The following is an 8,714-nucleotide window of genomic DNA, read 5'->3' as shown; positions in this document are numbered from 1 at the left end:
ATATTATGCAATATCTCAACATTTAGCCTGGTGACATAGGCTGAAAAAATCATATATTGTTAATGATGGAGTATGTTTTATTGTTCTGAATTATTTAAGAAATCTGGGTTTTAAAATTGTTTTAAAAATGCAATTTTTCATTAACATTGTGTACTATGGAATTGTTCTAAAAATAACGATTTTCAAGAAATATTAGGACACGTTTCTCAAAAAGCATAACTGTAAAACACAGAATAATGCTATTTCATTGTACCATGAGACATTAGCTTCATGATTGTACATAATAAACTAATGAACATTGTCATGCGATTTATGACTATTTCTGTCAAAAATTATGACTAGGCACCTTAAGAGAAAAAATTATCATATCTATCAGACTTGAATTTACCAAATAATGTGTGTGAATTCGCGTATATAGGCATGATAATCCTCACACATGGCACGTGGGAGCTAGCAGGTGGTTGAGGGCGTCGTAAGCCGTTCGGGTGCGAGAAACGATGGGAACATACCAACTCGACGAAGTCACGATTCGTTCATATGTAAGCCTTCTTTATTTACTTGCACCCGTTCTATCAGCTTAGTTGTGCAGTTATAGGGAACACAAATAATCAGTAACATACCCGACCATGAACATGACCAAGCGTGAGGCTGTTTTGTGGATTAAAAATCGTGTTTCTTCGCTATTACAATCGATCGCATATTGATATTCTTGAATGACAACATGGTTTATGGGAATGGCATGCTGGCTTCTGAACTTTTCCTGTTTCTTTATCATTTTATCTTTGTGTGCATTTAACTTTCATTATACATTTACAACACAATTTATTTTCTTTGTTTTGTCCCGGTGTGATCTTTATACTAGCATGAGCTGTATTACAAATTAATTTTGCGATTGTGAAATTAAACAATTATTTCGAATGGTAAAAAACACAATTCATTGATGGTAGGCATTTGTTGTCCTATTCAAAACTCCAAGCACTCTGTGATAGGCAAGGCGACGTTTCATTCTCGAAATGCCACGTCGCGGTAGTGTGTATAAGCAGGGGCGTCGATCATGGGGGGACAGGGGGGACACGTCCCCCCACTTTCTGAAGGGTGGGGGACACAATATCAACTGTTCCATCCACTTTCCAGACTTACCCAAATATCAATAATAGGCTTATGTCAAAGCCTGCGTTTGTGTAAGGCCTTTGGTTCTGTGCCACATGTACTGTATTCTTAATGATCAAGAATGAAAATCCCCAAGTATGCATGCACCAAATGACTTCATTTTGGTTGCATTTTTAAAAGATTTCTACCTTCTGAGGGGGGCACATCCCTCCTCGGGGTTACTCACCTATATTCCGACACCCTTATGTTCCGACATTCCTATATTCCGACAACCCTATATTCCGACAACCCTATGTTGAGATGCTAATAGGTTCTGACACCTACGAAATTTTAGAAACGTTTTTGACATTTCACTGCGTTTTTATCTCTTTACTATAAGAAAAAATATCATTATTCTTCTTCAAATATTATTCTACGCTCACCTTTTGTAACACAATGTTACATTTCTTTACATTAAAAAATAACTATGCCGGATTATAATACTTGCCACTCTTCTGGCCATGGGCTTTCATGGAGGTGTTTTTGTGATCATCGTCGGCAATATTCTCAGACGCGATGTATCCTATCAAGCTTCATACGCAAAATATTTATTTTTTTAATTATTGCCAAACGTTCAGATCAACAATAAACTATGTACCTGACAGTCTTCATGTGGCCCCTGACAACTTGTACTCGGGGAGACCTAGTACACTGTTTAGTACTTTTATGTTCGACGATCATCCAATAAATTCTAAGCCGGCCAGAATGTGCCATATTTTCAATGTAAATATGTACACTAGTGGTCGGAAGCCAAAATTGGATAAATACCCCTTCACATGGTAGAACAAAGCAACATGTTTTTTCTCTGTTCAGCGTGATCAGTCTAGTTACAGAATACTGACTGTACAATTAAAATTAAGACAAGGCTGTCAAATTTACATGCCATAAAATAGACAGAAACATGGGAATTAATTTGGTCAATTTTGGCTGTAGAATCTGAGCCGTTTTGCCCCCGAAAATCAGGGTAAATATGTTAGCTTTAAAAAATTATACACAGCGTCAAATAAAAAGGGAATTTTATGGAGTCAACCTTATACATATACAAAGATATAATCACGTAATAGCCTGTCATATATTAAATAGGAATACCTCAGACAAACACCATCATGTTATATATCAAATTAAAGCTATATTGGTGTAGCGTACAAGTATTACGTTGGATATTACATCGTATAATCCATTACTTATTGACATTATGAATTCATTAACTTTATTATACGTTATTCAAAATCATCAAATGGCATTTTCTGGGCAAATCCTGTCTATGATAAACTGAATTAGTCATGACATATTCATGTATTTGAAAATAAGTCTTTTTATGCTTTCTCAATATTTTATTTACTTATTTATATATTTATTTATTTAAGAGAACGCTATTACACTGCCAAGAAATTACATATAGATAAAAATGGAATTCAAATAGATGGCGAGACGTTGCCTGACCTAAGATTTACATAAGTAAATTAAACATATGTAGCAAAGAAGTTTGGGTAATTTACACAAACGTAAAATACAAAAACGACGACTGCACAATTGAGCGAATAGGCAGTTTCAAATACATCTGCAGAACACGAAGGATATTGAAGAAATAATGTAAAGTATAAATACGGGATATACATGTTTTGGCAGATATAAGGATAAGTATTTAAATTGTGTATTATACCAACTATAATTTATGAATGTAACATATGGGAATATTTTCAGAATAAAGAGGAATATCAGAACAATGCAATGGAACAACGAAGAATGGAATATAATAGTGCTTTCTGACTTCCTTAAGGAAATCTGTCTAATATGGAACTTAACCTTAAACGATGAATTATGCATCAAATTTGCAGGTCGTATAAACTTGTGCAATATCCTCGCATTAGAGGAAGCCGGCCTATTGTACATTTGAATTATCGGATAAATATCTGATAATTTTCGATGTTTTAGATTGATATTAGACAGGGTCAAGCTGGGTGGTGGTTTAATTTTTTTAAACATGGAATTCTCTGAGACCTATCAATGTCTTAGATTGATAGGAAAACGTATAACGTGTGGAGGTAAACAAGGAATGTTGGCCGAAAACACACAATAATGGAATGGAAAGAGATAGTGTGAAACCTTTGTATTTTTTGGCAATCTCAAAAACTTATGCAAACACTACGGAATGCTAAATGCAGTGCCTATTCATCTCTCGCATAATAAATAAATATATAAATGATTTTAATTAATATGTTGATAAACTTGGAAAGGTGCTACCGGATGTAAACGGCAACATTGCAATTCCGCGACTGATGAATATCGAAGTACAACTTTCATAAAAAAGGTAAAATAATTCTCCGGTAATTATCGATCTAAAACTTCGATAGTTAAGCAATCGGAGGATTTAAGGTTGGAACCACATCCAACTGACACGGATATTGTCAAATAATTGTCGAACTAATAGAATGATACAATGGGCAACATTGTTTGATAATTCTCTGATAATTATCCGATAACATTATGCCAGATCCCGCCTTCACGGACTTTCGAGCATCATGGCCGGACTACACTACAGTTGGATTTCCTGTATTAACCCACAGGACATCCTGGTCATATCAAGGTAGTAAAAGGTCACGCACGGCTAGTCAGATTAAGTTTGACACAAGTATACTGTGTGTCGGAACATAGGGGTGTCGGAACATAGAGATGTCGGAACGTAGGGCAGTCCCCCCTTCTCAGACACCCCTTGTTCGCGCAAGCGCGGACATTGGCCGTTTACGCGGACACAAAAGTGCCCCCCTCACTTTTCAGAATGGATCGACGCCCCTGTGTATAAGTGAACGTCGTGCACGTGCCAGAGTCTTTAGAAAGTAATTGTTAAATTATAAGATTAAATATGTCAACAGTTATAGGGGACCATTGACTCAGTGACACGAGTTTCTGTTGCCATGGTGTTGCCATAGTTTCTACTTCTGATGCTCAACAATCTCGAAAGTTGAGGAATTGTCTTACAACACGTGTCAGCACGTTTCGCCATCTAACATAACTACACGTTATATTGCATAACCTGTGATATCACACACGTCACATTTTGAACACTCGGACACATCCTTGCCATGGAAAACAAGTGTTCTAAAATACCCTAAAACTGACATAACATGCTGACTCAATATTTTAAATCACATCTTTCAAATATCTCAATTCTACTTTCAATTAAAAAAAATGTCACATATTTGAAGGTAAATTTCACGACTTCATTTTAGAGAGCAGGTGATCGTTGTGTCAATCTGTTCAAAATATTCCCTTTATCTTTTCCGCGATTTCACCCAATTATTTCCGTTTTATTCTAGGTGTAATCTGCATACGATCGTTATTATAAATGTTAGCAATAATGGTCAATTTAAAACACCGGTGTCTTGTTCTCGTTATCATAATTACGTCGTTACTCCTGGTTCTCGAAACAGATCAGAGATTTTTACTGAACAAGTACTAGAACGTGACTGCTGGGTCTAACCGTAAGGTATAAGGTAGGCCAACATTGTATCGATGTGTATTGTATACAAGGCGAGGTAGTTTTACTCATAAATATAAGGATTTTTCTTGCCGTATACTCACGATATACTAGTATACAACGGTAGTGTATAACTGTTATTATTCGAATTCTGTGTCATGTGTTAGCGTTCATCATATAGGATTGTGTGGGACCATGGAGCTGAAAATATACTCTCTCTTTAGCTCCGCGGTGAGACACACGCACACAAACCGACACGTTTCTTGTCACTTACTAGTTCTTTTATATATTTTCACCACATACAGCATGGTTGCATTAAAACAACTAATCGTCGCCGTATCGCTACTGACAATTGTAAAGGCAGGAGAAGGTGAGACTGCGATATTAACGTGTCTGTATATGCACTAATTTCATCTCAATACGTATGTATATAGGTGTTTTTTCTATTTATATCATTTATTTATTTTGTATGGCAAACAAAACCCACGGGATAATTATTCAAAAGAACTCTTTAGTGAGTATTAACATTATATTTCATCGTCTTCTCATCAAGCCCTCTGTCTGTAGGTTCAGCAACGGACAGTGGCGGTCAATATATTGATACGATAGTGGGAATGAAATATGACCAACCTCCAATGAATGCGACATGCAACTGTTTAAAACTTTTTAATTTTAAATTAATTTCGAATTTTGACATTAAAGAATTAACACATGTGACGTCACAAATGATAGATACTTTGATGAAATCCCGGCAGTCACGGGCTGCTGTCAGTTCAGCTTCTCAAACCTTCGTTGTTAGGCATTAAGTCCGACATGTCGGCAATAGTGAAATATTAAAGGTAGCTTTGATTAAAAAAAAAAGAATAATTGATAAGAAACACTACACGGCTTAACAAAACCACATTGTGTCTAGATACAGACGTCGTGTCGATAGAGGGCGTCATTTCACGTTTTCAGTTTTATTTTATGCTGTTGATAAAATATATGGTAAAACACGTCCTTGAAAATTGTGACTTTTTGAATTCTAAGGTAAAAAATTATCATCATTGTTTCAAAATGTTGTTCTGTTACATATGTAGATATAAGATGTGTACTTACGGTTGTCACGAACTATTAAGACATTATGATGAATACGATATTTACTTTTATGAAATATTGCTTTAACATGGATTTCCATGGAAATTGTTCCAAAAAAGTGTTCATTTTGGCCTATTTAGATAGTTTATTTCCAAAAACAATTATTCATACTGGGCGAAAAAAGTTGATAACTGATAAACACTTTCGAAACAACAAATTGCGATTAATTGTGCCCCTATATTTTAGATTGAATATATCCCAACGTACTTTTTGAACTAAATATTTCTTTTTTTGTTGGGACATCGCTATCCACTGGGGTGATAAACTTGATTTTAAAGCGGGAGGGTCGTCACCTGCGCACGCGCGGTAATTGAGTCCCAAAAGACGATAACAACACACGCTAAAAACCCAAAGGGTAGACGCTTGTTTATAAACAATGATACGCTATGGCCATCTGACGCATGCGCAGGTGACGACACCCGCAAAAAATATAATCATGACCATGTTTTAGCATAGTTGATTGTCCAATCAGAGCAGTACAACATCGTACCCGAAATTAGTCACGCGAACGAACATAAATCATGGTCGTAACTAGTACTTCATAGTCACAAAAAGCAAACTGATCGTAAACACTGCTCATTACAGTAGAATTCGCACATGAGCAGTTCCGACGACATTATCTTTATTTTTTAATATTCGCAGATTTTGAGTGTATTGTGTTCGCTAAAAGATATGGTGCCTGTGAACACGGCCAGTGCGCCGTCACTAGAGGGACAGCTCGGTGTTATTGTGAGCCCGGCTACAGTCAGGACACAATAGGTAGATGCACAGTCGCTACAAGTAAGTACGTTATTCAATACATGCACCAGTCTTAGTTAGCTCCACGTTAGTAGAAACACAAACAATGTTCCGAAAATTAAAAAAAAAATAGGGTCACCGGACAATTTTTCGAGAAACACGAGTCCGAAATGTTATGGGAAATGTTCGGTTTCTAAAATGATTTCTTCATATTTGATGAAATTTTGCTCGGATGAAAAATTCATATTATCATAATTCCTAATATCTTTAAAACATTCAACAAAATTGCCATTTAATTACGCTAGTAGTGAATTTCGAGTATGATAATTAGTTAGCTATATACAATGGGAAGTTCTCTCCCATAATGCATTGCACATATATGCAGTTGCACACTCAATATCGGAAACCATTGAAGAATTACCTTAATACCACATTGAAGGTAGATCCATAAGCTTTTTCATTGTGGATGTTTTGTTTCAGGTCGTTCTTCTCGATCTTTGTCAAGACTCTTCAAGAAATGTCCTGAAGTGGACGGCTGTCATTAATCTTACGGATGGAGAAGACCATGACTTTTCATGAAAGTTTCACTCAAAAATTTAAAAAAAAAGTTTCACTCAAAGTTTATCGTAAGATGCAATACATGATTTGACATTGTATTATTCGTTGGATGAAATAATGAAAACACGAGTTTTATCTGTATGTATAGGAACATTTTAAATATTTAAACATTTAAATAAACGAATACTGATATATTTTCTGCCAAAACAAAGCTTTTATTTTACGATAAATCGTACCTCAAGCTTATAACCTTTATTTGTAGAACATGGTCTTCTCTATATTATATAATTTCCATATTTATATTTTAAAGCGCGGTAGTCGTCGCGCTGCGCATGTGCGACAGTTGTGTTGATAAATATTGATTTCCCCACAATCCAATGCGTTCTTCAAATGGAAATCACAAGTATGAGGTTTGACCTGGGCGCGACTTGCACTGATTATCGACGGTGACTCCTTCGATACCTTCCAATCACATGAAAATTGCCTAATTAAAGCTTGGAAACGTCTCAGTTCGTACTCGTTGATCTGCGCAACAGTCAAAGTCGCCATCTTCGTTTATATGAGACCCATATATCTCGCACATGCGCAGCGCGACGACTACCGCGCTTTAAAGGTCATGTATTACTTATTTTTCTCATTGAGCATTTATATTAACTGCTTAATACGATTTTTTCCAGAACGAACATCGTTTTCTTGATTGTACTGTTTCAATATTATCAGAATAAATGTACATGTGGTTGGTCAAAATTGAACTGTTTCAATGTTACCAGAATATGTGTGCATGTGGTTGTCCAGAATTGATGTGTTGCAAAGTTGCCATAATAAGTGTGATTGTGGTTGTGGTTGGCCAGAACTCTTTCAATGTAATTGTTCTAGGGACTGACCGCTTGGCTTTCACAAACAGTCTGGTGTTCACCGATGAAAATCACACTGTGATGCAAAACCTAGGGCGAGCCATCGTGAAGAAGACCATAATAAAAATCAGTAGTAATGAGTTCATATCCATAGACGACTTGTACTGTTCCAATATTAACAGAATATGGTAACAAATGGTCTCGAACTGAGTCTCCATTAAGTGCACACAAGACAGACAGTGGTTGTCTTGTGGGACCCAATCCTTTTGCATCGATCTCATGGCTTTTGGGTTGATAAGTCTTGGTCTCCTTTTCTTTATACTGGAGTACGAGAAAAATCTTTGCTGTATTTGGTCTCGGTATTTAACAGAAGCCTTTTTGTAGCAATCACAACATACAACAACATTGCAGTGTTGATTGTTGGTGGTTTATACACGGGCCCCTTCATTTTGGATATGAGGCCATCAAAGTCATCAAAGTTGATGAATGGGCTAGTAGCTGTTTATGACAATTCTGGAAGGAAAACTTGTTTGCACCCTCTTCTGGCATCTCCACCGTCACAGCAGTTTGACATATACCATGACATTCTGGCTTGTGGGCCTATGTCAGGTGTTTGTGCTCATGGGTCAAACAAAAGTCGATTGAGATCCTACTGTCATGAATTAGTTTTCGCGTATCTGTTGACTGATTTATTTAGCTGATTACTAGTGACTGGCTGTGTTTTATCTGTCATCATTTAGGCTCATGCGAGGTCCTGGACGGAACTTGACTCAGTTATGTGGAACTAATAACGATATAAC

General features: G+C 36.4%; 1 long non-coding RNA gene across 1 annotated transcript; it reads left to right on the top strand.

Annotated features, from left to right (window-relative positions):
* Positions 1–4,553: 4,553 nt before the first annotated feature.
* On the top strand, positions 4,554–7,097 carry LOC144359972 (uncharacterized). Its single transcript, XR_013422112.2, has 4 exons — positions 4,554–4,643; positions 4,933–4,997; positions 6,407–6,544; positions 6,983–7,097. It is a non-coding gene; the product is annotated as an uncharacterized LOC144359972 (long non-coding RNA).
* Positions 7,098–8,714: the final 1,617 nt, after the last annotated feature.

The sequence above is a fragment of the Saccoglossus kowalevskii genome, chromosome 6 (genome assembly GCF_978046115.1).
Source record: "Saccoglossus kowalevskii chromosome 6, keSacKowa6.1, whole genome shotgun sequence".
Taxonomy (NCBI): Eukaryota; Metazoa; Hemichordata; class Enteropneusta; family Harrimaniidae; genus Saccoglossus; species Saccoglossus kowalevskii.
The sequence above is the reverse complement of the archived record's forward strand: the minus strand, read 5'-3'. Positions and strand labels throughout refer to the sequence as shown.